The sequence below is a fragment of the Acomys russatus genome, chromosome 17 (assembly GCF_903995435.1).
Source record: "Acomys russatus chromosome 17, mAcoRus1.1, whole genome shotgun sequence".
NCBI lineage: Eukaryota > Metazoa > Chordata > Mammalia > Rodentia > Muridae > Acomys > Acomys russatus.
Window position 1 is genome coordinate 42,238,589 of NC_067153.1, and position 12,806 is coordinate 42,251,394.

Below are 12,806 nucleotides of genomic sequence, written 5' to 3' on the forward strand. Positions count from 1 at the left end.
ACACTAAATATTTTTAAAGAAGAAAAGCCAGGTATAGTAGCACATGCCTTTAATCATTTTATTTGGGACGCAGAAGTAAGTGGATCTCTGTGAATTCAAGGCCAACCTGGTCTGTAGCAACTTCTGCATCAGCTATAGCTACGTAGTGAGACAGTCACTCAAAAAACAAACAAGTAAATAAATAAACAAACAAGCTGGGCAGGGCTGGTGTACACCTTTAATCCCAAAACCAGGGAGGCAGAAGCAGGCAGATCTCTGTGAGTTCAAAGCCAGCCTACAGTGTGAGTTCCAGGACAGCCGGGGCTATGCAGAGAAACTCTTGTCTTCCCAACATACAAACAAACAGGAAGAAAGAATGACCTCTTCCCAACCCAGGTTTGAAACCCTCATTTGTTCACAACTTCCTAGATAGATCCTGCTCCAGATTTGCTAACCCCTCTGGGCAAAGTCCTTGCCTGCCACTGTCACCACATCAGCAGCACTTCCAAACCAGAGCCAGTTTGTTAGTCCCTGCCCACTTCGGAGCTGTTGGCACAAACTATATCCAAATGCAGATTCTTAGTCCCTGCACCCCAGGGGTACTCATGGTTCTCAACTTTCAGAGGCCTTGTCTGGCAGGAGCGCAGGCAGGTGGTGGGTATTTTTAGGCAGGCATTGCCAGGAAAGGGCCCCCAAACACAAAGTTACCTGACCTGGTGACAGAGCTTTGGGCTGTGTGCACTGGGAGCTGGTTGAGCCTCTTTGGAAGGAAAAGCTCCCCTCATTACTTAGGCCTACGGAAAAGCTGACGGCCAGCAAGCCAGCTTGACTCGGTGTGGAGGGCACTTGCTGCCAAGCTTGAGGACTGACTGGAGTTAGACCCCCCTGAACCCACATGAGAGAAAGAGAGAACTGACCCCCAATAGGACACTGTGGCATGTGAGCCCCTCTCCTCCCCCACATAGACAGACAGATAGAGAGAGAGAGAGAGAGAGAGACAGACAGACAGACAGACAGACAGACAGATGTAAAAACGAAGGTAAGAACACAGCCCTCCCCTGCTGCATGCAAACCTATTCTCAGCCTTCCACCTGTTCTTTCTATTCAAAGATCTCTCATCCCTCCCCTGTCTTCTCTCCATTTCTGTGGCCACCACCCTGCTTCAGCCTGCTTCAACTTCTAGGCCATTCTCTGTCACACCTGCCCATTTTTCTCCACCCGCAGCTCCACCCCCTTTCTATTCTGGGAGCCACCAGCTTCCTTCAGGGACCACAGCAGAGACCAACTTCTCGTTCCTTTTCATCCTTTTTCATTTCTTTTCTTTCTTTCTTTTTGTTTTGTTTTTTGTTTGTTTGTTTGTTTGTTTTGTTTTTTGTTTTTTGTTTTTTTTTGAGACAGGGTTTCTTTTGTAGCCCTGGCTGTCCTGGACTTGCTTTGTAGACCAGGCTGGCCTTGAACTCACAGAGATCCATCCACCTGCCTCTGCCTCCCTAGTGCTGGGATTACAGGAATGTACCAGCACTCCCAGGGCCCCCCCCCTTGTTCATTTCCTTCGCTGCAATGACTAGAACCCAGGGCCTCCGCTGTTGCACCCCAGTGAGCTATGCTGCAGCTACTCTTCTGGTATTTTTGTTCTGGAGGCAGGGCCTCATTCTGTAGCTCAGTTTAGCCTGGAATTTACCTTGTAGCTCACACTGGCCTCAATCTTCCTTAGCTGCCCAGATAGCTCCCTGTTCTGTTCCATTTGTTTTTTTCACCAAAAGAAACATTAGAAACAACTTGGCAGCCACTGAAGAAAAGCTAAAGAAGTTGAGTGAGCCACACAATGATACTCACTGTGGATATTAAAACAACCTATCTTGTTTTTATTTTATTTATTATTATTATTATTATTATTATTATTATTATTATTATTATTATTATTATTATTATTATTATTATTATTATGTGCATGGGTGTTTTGCAAGCATGTACATGCCTGGTACCCTCAGAAGGTGCCAGGTCCCCTGGAACTGTAATTACAGATGGTTGTGAACTGCCATATGGGTGCTGGGAATTGAACCCAAATCCTCATAGCAGCCAGTGCTCTTAACTGAAGAGCCATCTCTCTCTAACCTTCTTAAAACAGTCTCTTGCCGGGTGCACACCTTTAATCCCAGCACTCAGGAGGCAGAGGCAGGCAGATCGCTGTGAGTTCAAGCCCAGTCTGGTCTACAAAGTGAGTCCAAGACAGCCAAGGCTACACAGAGAAACCCTCTCTCTTGAAAACCCAACCCAAACCAAAATAACAGTCTCTTAATGAGGCTGGGGTTAAGAGCATGTGCCGCTCTTGCAGAGAAAGGGAATTCAGTTATCAGAACCTTTGCCATGGCCTCCGTGGCATCTGCGTGCTTGTGTGTGTGTGTGTGTGTGTGTGTGTGTGTGTGTGTGTGTGTGTGCACGTGCGTGCGCACGCTCATACTCACATATATCCAAAATTAAACTTAATCAGACAATCTAAAAGCATAGTCTCACAACCTGATTAGTCTTACCACAGAGGAAATGATTAGGAATAATATTATATGATAAAGGCAGGAAGAAGTTTGTGTGGCAGCCTGGCTTGAACTCCATTTTTAAAAAGTGCTGAAAGGAAAAGATTGGCCAGAGCTAAAGGAGACGGGGCATCAGAGGATCCTCCTAGTTGGCAGAGTTATGAGTAGTGGGTTTTTTTTTTTCCCAAAATTTAATTTTGAAAGCATGTAATATTTTCAAATTTAGCAAAGAGTTATTTAAAGAAATGATGCATTGTCCCCATCTGTGTTTTCTTCTCACTGTGCTTCACAATTCATCTGTCTGCTGAGAGAGATAGAGGCTCTCTGCAGGGCAGGGATGCAGGGTCAGTTAATCTTGGCATCCTCCTATGCCTGGCTCAGTAAATAGCCATAGGCAAAAAGTCTACCCAATACACGGAAGGAGACCTAGGCCCAATGTAAGGTGACTCCCCCTTTTTCTAGTCCACTCCCAGCTTCTCTTCCTCCTCCTCCTCTTTTTCCTCAAGACAGGGTTTCTCTGTGTAGCCTTGGCTGTCCTGGACTCACTCTGTAGATCAGGCTGGCCTCGAACCCACAGCGATCCGCCTGTCTCTGCCTCCTGAGTGCTGTAATTAAAGGCGTACACAACCGCTCCCTGCTTCTGGCAGGGAAGTGTGGAGGAGAGAGTGGAAGCCTCTGGTGTGCAAGCTGATGAGGGGCCCAGCAGACCCACAGCCTCTGTGTCACCCGTGTGCCTCCAAGTACCCTGCAGGAGGTCCAGCCATGTGCTCAGAATGACCTTAGGCATATAGCTTTGCTCCTCTGTGCCTCAGTTTTCTCCCACCTGCCAGTATTTTGCTGCTGCGTCCAGAGCAGTAGCTGCTGAAACCCCCAATCCAAGCTCCATAAGAATCAGATCTTCTGTGGCAAGCTAAACACAGACGCCATGGGCTCATGTAAGTAGGAAGTTCGTGGTAGAGGATTTGAGGGCTCACACAGGGTCAACAGGGTGCCTTTCTGTCAGGGTCCTTCAGTCTCTTGCTCTCTTTCCCACTTCGTGTGTGTGTGTGTGTGTGTGTGTGTGTGTGTGTGTGTGTGTGTTGGCTGCATTCCCAGGTGGCCTTTGACCTCACTGACTGAGAGGACACTTCTTTCCCAAGAATTCCAGACTGTCCCAGGATTGCCTGATTGGCCCAGCTTATGATAAGGGTCCCATCTCTGAGCCAGTCTCTGAAGAGAGGAAATGCCATGCAACATGAGGCCCCTCCCTGAGAGGCTGTAACTGGGGAGAGCTCCCTGGAGGCCAGGGTACTCGGGAGAATGTCAGAGCCAGAGGAAAGAAAGAGCACCAGGGAGGAAACTGCCTCAGAGGGGAGCAGAGGTTCCTCCCCCAGGTTCACCCAGAAAAAAAAAAAAGACCAGAGGTGGGACTGAAATGCAACCTCACCCAGAGCAGAGAAACAGGAAGTAGAGTAGAGCAGTCAGGATGGGGTGGCTCTTTGGAGGCTGGTAGCCTGTACAATGGCCAAAGCACCTAGTTTGAGCCCCAGCTCTGCCACTGACAGGCGGAGCAACCTTAGGCAAGTGCTTAAACCCTACTAAACCTCCGTCTCCTCAGCTATACCAGAAGTTCTCTTTCAGGGCCAGGCCAATCTCATTAGATAAAAGCATGCCTATAACATCAGCACTTGGGAAGTGGCGGCAGAAGGTCAAGAGTGCAAGACTAACCTCAGGTACATGAGACCCTGTCTCAAAAACTGAAAAAAATGAATAAATAAATAAAAAGAGAAAAGCGGTGTGCAACAGCTCACACCTGAAATGCAAACACACCAGAGGTTGAAGCAGGAGGATTGTTACAAGTTGGAAGCCAGCCTAGGCTAAGTGGTGAGTTCAGATAACCCTGGGCTACAGAGTGGGATCCTGTCTTAAGAGAAAAAAGGGCTGGTGAGATGGCTCAGTAAGTAAAGGTGCTTGCTTCCCAAGCCTGACTTCAGCCCTCAGAACTCACACATAAAGGGAGAAGAGACTCCTACAAGTTGTCCTTTGACATGTGTATACACAAAATATATAAATATAATAAAAGTTGGGGAATAAGAGGAGAGGAGAGGAAGAGAGATGAAGGAAGATAAGAGAAGGAAAGAAAAGCTGGGCTTGGCAAGAAGCTGAAAGTTCAAGGCCAGCCTGGGCTACAGAGTGAGCTCAAGGCCAGCCTGGGCAACTTAATGAGATTCTTTCTCAAAATAAAAAGTAAAAGAGAGGCTGGGGAGATAAGTCAGCAGTAAGGTTTTCACTTGCTTAGCATGCACAGAGTCTTAGGTTCAATCCCCGGTGCAGAAAGAAAAGATAGCGGGGCAGTGGTGATGTCCGCCTTTAATCCCAGCATTTGGGAGGCAGAGGTAGGTGGATCCCTGTGAGTTCGAGGGCAATCTGGTCTACAATGAGAGTCCAGGACAGCCAAGGCTACACAGAGAAACCCTGTCTTGAAAAACCAAAAAAAATAAAAAATAAAAAAAATAATAAAGAAAGAAAAGAAAAGATAAGGATCAGAGAGATGGCTCAGTGGTTAAGAACACTTGTTGCTCTTGCAGAGGACCAGAGTTCAGTTCCCAGCACCCATGTCAATACATCTGACATATACACACATACACATAAATAAATATTTTTTATTTGGTTTGGTTTTTGAGACAAGGTTTCTCTGTGTAGCCCTGACTGTCCTGGACTCACTTCACAGACCAGGCTGGCCTCGAACTCACAGAGATGCATCTACCTCTGCCTCCCAAGTGCTGGGATTAAAGGTGTGCACCCCCACCATCAGGCTAAATAAATCATTTTTAACAAAAGAAAAAATGAGCTGGGCGTGGTGGTACAGCGTCTTTAATCCCAGCACTCGGGAGGGAGAGGCAAGAGGATCTCTGTAAATTCCAGACCAGCCTCGTCTACAAAGGGCATCCAGGACAGCCAAGATTACACGGAGAAACCCTGTCTCAAAAAAAAAAAAAAAAAAAAAAAAAAAAAAGAAGAAGAAAGAAAGACAAAGAAAAAAATGTTATTCATAAAACACACACTTAGTTCATTTGTGCAAACATGTGTATGTAGACAATTTCTTTAAGATATTTTATGGGGGAAAACACTCCTTTAATCTCAGAACCCCAGAGGCAGAGGCAGGTGGATTCTTGAGAGTTCAGAGTCAGTTCGGCTTACATATAAAGTTCAGAGCAGTCAGGGCTACGGAGTGAGACACTATCCCAAACAAAGAGAAAATATTTAACTATTTTCCTAATTATGTGCATATATGTGTATGTGTCTCCCTGTTTGTTGCCTGCAGACGCCACAGGAGTGGGTGGGTGGGGTAGGTGGGAGGGTGTCAGATCCTCTAGAGCTGCACGGTTATAGGCAGCTGTGAGCCGCTGGCCCTTTGTGCTAGAACCCCAACTCAGAACCCCAACTCAGAAGACAGTTTCCGATCCCCTGGAACCGGAGTTAGAGACTCTACAGAGCTCTGTTAGCTTAACGAGCAAGGCACAAGGAGGCAATGTTACTTGGCAAAGGTCCCCTGGAGTGGCCCTGCATGCAGCCAGTCTAACAGCTAATTGTGAGATGAATCTCAGATGCTTTCCCATCACCTGACTGACGTGGGGACCAGTCAGCAAGAGAAAACTCAGGCAGCCCTACTTGTTGAGTGGTGACGTTTTAGGTCACAGGTGGTGCTCAGGAAGCAGGAGACCAATCCTGAGGAACCCTGCGTCTTCCAGTTGCACTCATACAGTGCTGGAGTGGTGCAGCTCTCCACAGGCAGTCAGCACCAACAGACACGCTAACTGTTAACGGAAGCAGGTCCGATGTCAGATCCTTTACACATCCCCAGGCTGCAGCTGGCTGAGAGCGGGGAAACACGGTCCTCAGGAAAGGAAACTGATGGCTAATCCCTGTGCAGTTGAAGGGATTTAGAACCTCTGGGTGTGACTCTTGACACCTCAGGGTGTGACTCTTGACACAAGGTTTAACTCAAGGGGGCAGCATTGTCCTATAAGCTGAACAGAGGGAGACACTGAGCTGAGCACCACCATCGCGCTCTCTCTCCGCTTCCTGACTGAGGACCAGCCTGATGACACAATGCTCCCACACTCACAGGCTATACCCCCATTATATGAGCCCAAATAAGATTTTCTCTCCTTAAGTTTTGTCAGTTTGGCATTTTGTCACAACAGGACATGTCCCTGCAGGTAAGGGACATGTAGGGAGCGAGGGGCTAGTCCTGGAGGCCTGGGTGTCCCAAGTCTCTGCCTGCTCAGGGTAAACCTGGATGATTTGGCTTCAAAGGCAAGGGTGGGGCTCACCAGAATCACAGGCACTTTGAAGGTGCAGGATGAAAGGTATTAATTACCTGTGAAGCATTCTCCAAAGGGCAGGGAGGAGCCAGGCTGCCACCTACCAGCTCTGTGGGGGGCTCCAGTGAGGCCTCTTTAAAGGGACAGTGTTCTTCCCTACGGCCCCAGGGTGGGTCTATAACGTCACAACTGCTGCTGTTGGCTGAGCGTGGCCTGCCTGTCTTGGAAGGCGATGTAGAAAACTGGACCACCACCCAATTCCATGGGCCCGTATGGGCACCCAGCTGTGTGAGACTCTCTTAACAGAATAAAGGCGTCCTGAGCCTAGAGGGGATGGCTCCGGATGAATGGTGCGTTCTGCTCTTCCAGACAACCTGAGCTTGGTTCAAAATGTCTACTCCCATGTCAGGGGATCTGACATCTTCTTCTGGCCTCCCAGGGCACCTGCCCACACATTTGCTGTACACTCACTCGGGCGCATACATTCAAATAAATAAAAATATCTTTCAAAAAGAAGCTAAAAGGAAAACAGTCAGCATTGTTTTTCTTTTCTGCCAGCCTCAATGTTATTTGAACCCACTGAGCACCACCGGTATTCTAGCCTCTGCTACGAGCTCTGCTCTTCCAGGAGGGCTCCTCCCTCGCCCACCCCTTAGCTTTCTCTCTCTGTTCTCATGCCCTCTAGAAATGTAATCTCAGAACCTCCAGACACCCCGACCCTGCTAGACTGCTGCCAGTCCAAGCATCCTTGCCTCCTGCCTGGACGGTGACGATAACTCGCTAGTTCTTCCCTCCTCCAGGCTCCCAGCACACTGCTGGCCTCCTGTGCACATCTGTAATGTCTTTTCCAACTCACAGAGGAGCTGACGGCAGAGTCAGGCGGGCAGGTACTGAGGTGGTTAAGCAAAGAAGGGATGGCAGTACCTGAAGGGGCATGAATGTCCCTTTACAGATGAGGAAGCAGGGGCTTGGGGAGATGAGCTGCCCGGGGATGGTCGTTCATGCCTGCGAGCTTGGCTAAGACAGAAATGATGTACATTTCTTTTCTTTTTCTTTTTTATTTTTTTATTCTTTTTTTGGTTTTTCGAGACAGGGTGTCTCTGTGCATCCTTGACTGTCCTGGACTCGTTTTTGTAGACCAGGCTGGCCTCCAACTCACAGAGATCTGCCTGCCTCTGCCTCCCAAGTGCTGGGATTACAGGTGTGCGCCACCACTGCCTGGCCGCTGTACATTTCTTTAGATGATGATGATGATGATGATTATTATTATTTTTATGTGCACTTGTGCTTTGTCAGATCCTCTGGAAGTGGAGCTACAGACAGCTGTGAGCTGCCGTGTCTCGAAGACCATCCTCTGGAGTCAGTGCTTTTTTTTCCCCCTTTTGGTTTTTCGAGACAGGGTTTCTCTGTGTAGCCTTAGCTGTCTTGGAATCACTTTGTAGACCAGGCTGGCCTCAAACCCACAGGGATCCATCTACCTCTGCCTCCCTCAGTGCAGGGATTAAAGGTGTGCGCCACCACGCCCGGCAGAGTCAGTGCTCTTAACCGCTAAACCATTTCTCCAGCCCCAGGACTGTTGCATGAACATGTGCATACACACCGATGCAGACATAAGTTTGAAAAGAAAAAAAAAAAAAAAAAACACTTTAAAGAGAAAAGGGGTTGGAAGAGACGGCTGCCAATAGAACGTTTGTTGTGCCCACTTTAAGGCAGGCCTGGCAACACATACCTTTAACCCCAGTGCTGGGTGAATGGAGACAGGCTGGCATTAGTCTAGCCATTCAGAGAGGTCCACGCTGAGTGACAGACTGTTTCAGAAAATAAAGTGGAGAGCAGTTAAGGAAGACACTCACCATCAACCTTTGGCCTCCACAAGAGTGCTCACATACACGCCAACTGCTTGCACATGTGGGCGTGTACAAGTGCATACAAACACACATACACACACAACTCACACACACGGCTGTGCCCAACTCACTTTGTTTTTTGTCTCTCTTGTTTTTAAAGACCATCTGCTTGCAGATAACAGGAAGTAGTAGAGCCTTCTGGGTTCTGCGTCCACATCTGCATGTGACCTCAGCCTCCTCAGCTGCCAGGGATTGCCTAACTCCTCCCCCGCAAGGCAAATGAAACCTTTCTTCCACATGTGGTTTCCCCTGCTGAGAACTATGTTCTCCCTCCCCACTCAATCCTGAGACCTTCTACTTCCATCTCAAGGCTCAGGCCAAGCATCTTCTCTCCAAACCCTACCCTACCCTACCCTTCCCCTCCCTTCCCTTCCCAGCAGATGCCCAGCTGGGGCGAAGGTTCAAGGCCTGGGCTGAGGGACAAGGGCCTGTCTTGTTGCTTTGGTGTCTGCACCCACATATCAGGGCTTATAAGAGGTGAGCTGTGCTGGGTTGTCAAGGCTCAGCCCAGGTGCCCTCTGTGACCTTAGCCCTGCATCCAGCTACTCTTTAAAATTCTGGGAAGCAGGCTTCACCAACCTCACCTCCCACAAGAGGAAACTCAGATGGTGTCCGAGGTCACAGAGAGGACACCTAGTTCTCTGGAAGCAATCCCTGGACACCCTGCTTCTCCTCTGCCCCGCACATGGCAAATACTTTTGAGTCTCACCATTATGTTTCCTGCGTGAGTGACAGTGACTCACCAGGTGGCATGGCTGCCCTCGGTAAAACTTCCTGGTGTTCGTTTATTTGCCCTGAATAATTAACTATGGTTGATGTGTCCTCTTGACTTCATTCCCCTCATATGAGCCACTGTCCTGAGGGAGGAACAGGGCTGGTTCTGATTGCAGTTATTTTGGGTTTTAGCTTTTGTTTGGGGGCGACAGGGTCATATCATACCCCAGACTCATAGCATCCTGCACTTGTCACCACAAGCCACCTTGATTAGGGTTCTTGTTTAACAACGTGACTTTCTATATATAAACAGTTCACCCAGAGAAATTAAGCCAAATTGGGAGGTGGAGCACTAACGCATTAAAATTGATTAGACAGCCATCAATGGAGGATTTCAAGTCACGTTTGTGCTCTGTGCTCTAACAATGCATGCAGGTGCATCTGCAGGACAAATAAGAATTTTACATTATATTTACTCCATATATACATTTTTAAATTTATTTATCCTCAAGGCTAGCCTGAACTCACAGTGATGCTCCTGCCTCTGCCTCCTGAGTGCTGAGAGCAAAGGCATCTATCACCATGCTTGGCTGTAGGCTTATTTATGGCAATATTAATATTAAAAATCTTTTGGATCTTTATATTTCAATTATATTTCGTAAAGTTTGTGTCAGAGACAGAGAGAGAGAGAGTGAGCGAGCATGACATGGCAGAGACAACTTTCAGGAGTAGGTTCCCTCCTCCCACAAATAGGTGTCCTGGGAACTGATCTCAGGTTGTCAGCCTTGGTGGCAGGTACCTTTATTTTTTGTTTGTTTGTTGTTGTTGTTGTTGTTTTATTTTTTTGAGACAGGGTTTCTCTGTGTAGCCTTGGCTGTCCTGGACTCTCTCTGTAGACCAGGCTGGCCTCAAACTCACAGGGATGCACCTGCCTCTGCTTCCCAAGTGCTGGGATTAAAGGCGTGCACCACCACGCCCAGTCTGTTTAGAATCTTAACTGTATCAAGAACATAGCAAAAAAGACACGTTCGTGTCATTAAGAACTATGATTCTGAGCCAGGCATGGTGGCATATGCCTGTAAATCCTAGCACTTGAGAAACAGACCTGAAGGTAAGGAGTTCTAAGCCATTCTTAGCCTCAGAGTGAGTCAGTGACCAGCCTAGGCTACGTGAGACCTCTCTAGAACAAAAAGCACCCTATAGTTCCCACTGCACAGTATGAGAAAGTATGAAGGAAACTGGTAAGCTCTGCGTTTCCCCAGGGCCTCGCTGTGGCTGCAGCCCTCCTGGATAGGGAAGGGCGAGGCATCATCTCCCCAGCACCCCAGTCGGCAAAGATGCTGCCACTCAACCTAACTCCAAGTCAGGGCTTTGGGTGACACATTCTAAAGTCCATGTTGTGTAACAATCCCTGTCCCCAACTCTCACACAAGAAGGGCTAGCAGGATCGTATCCCAGGCCAGGTTGTAGAGGTCATAGAATATTCAAATATTAGCCCTGGAGGGTCTTTGAGCTAAGCCCAGGACTCTGAAACACCTGAGGGGAACCTCCTGGGGTCACCTCCCCTCCCAGGGCACACCTGTCACTGGACAAGTTTCATTCTCTCTGGGATAAAAACTGTAGTAATGGCCTCTGTGTTATGGAGACATGGATTACATAGGGAGATGACGTGGGTGAGGGTGATGATCCAGCATCAGGACCTCAACAGGGCCAGTGAGATCATCTCTCACAGAACTCCATGGTCAGTGGAAGGGAGGTCAGATGGCCTGGGCTCTGCCACCAAGGCTGTGACCCCAGGCTGGTTTCTGGTGGAGAAACAAGTGTCTCAAACCCACAGAACTCTCCTGTAAATAACGAGTTGAGCCTCAGTGATCTGCTTTTCATGGTACAGACCTGGATCTCTATACCACCTGGAGTGCACTCCTCACCCAGCAGCCAGAGGTCAGAGGTCATACTGTGTACCTTGAGTTCTCAAAGCCCCCTGCATGTACCCAGTGACAATAGGTCACAATGGTCCCAGCCACAGCTGTATGAGGCTGCCAGTTTCTTTCTGATGGGCTGTCCCTGGGAAGTCAGCTGATGAGAAACTCCAAGAGCAAAGAGGTGGACAAAGGGTGGCCTACATCACTTTGTCCTTTTCTACTTTATTACTTCAAATTAACAACCACAATAAAGCTCAAAAAAGTCCAATATTTACACAGGAAAAAAGTACAAAATTCCCCCCAAAGTTCTTCAGTAATTTTTTTTTCAGTTTTTTAAATTACAAAGTAATAAAAAGTTTTGCTCTTTAATTAAAAAAAAGAAAGGGAAAAAAGAGGTAAATAAATTAGGAAATACACACACTGAGAAAACAAACAAAAATAATTAAAAAAAAAAAAACAAAAACAGGTGTTAACCAGGAAGGGAAAATTCAACATTTAGCCCTGACCCAGGGTCCTACTCAGAAGTCAGGCCTGGAAAGAGAGGTGACCGCAGGTGACTGTAGGGCCAGGGAACCAACTGGTAACTCAGAGCTGACGCCATCTGGGAGTGGACTCCAAGAACTTGCCTAAGATCAGGAATGGAAGGTGGGGATGCCACACACTGGCATTTGGGGACAGACAGGTGGTGGCAAGGACTCTATGCCCTGAGGGATGTGGAGGTCATTGTCCACCCCACCTTGACTTTAGGGGGATGAGAACAGAAACTTGGCCAGGTAGGTGTGGCAGGACACCTGCTGCTCTGAAAAATACAGGTCTCTCTCTCTCTCTCTCTCTCTCCCTCTCTCTCACACACAAACACACACACACACACACACACACACACACACGCATGCACGCACGCACACACACAAAGGCATCATGGCCACCATCTCACCACACCCTCAAGGTCTCTGCAGAGGTGACAGGTGTGTGTGGGAAGACCAGGATGCTCAGGGGGACTCTGGGAAAGCCCAATGCCACACTGGCCAGTGTCATCGCCAAGGGGCTGCAGCTGTGTGTGTGTCTCCTTGGATCCAAGGCTCATGAAATCTCACGGGACTCGTTTTTGAGTGGCCAAACCTCTCCCTGATGCGCGAGCTCTTCAGGCACCTCCAAACGGCAGCGCAGCACGTGGTGGGCGGTGGTGAGAACAGGCGGCTGGAGTCCGACCCAGTGTCCTCAGAGGCGTGTTGGCAGCCTTCAGGTTAGGAGCAGTGGGCAAGGCGAGGGGCAGGAACCCTCAGTGCTAAGGACATCTTGTCCTTTTGCCATTGGCAAAAATAAATCAAAGAAACAAAATCCATTGTCGACTTTGTGCTGGGCTGTGTGTGTGTGTGTGTGTGTGTGTGTTTTTCTTTTTGTTCATTTAAGTGGTTCTTTCTGTCCTTTGTTTTAATATTTAAAAAA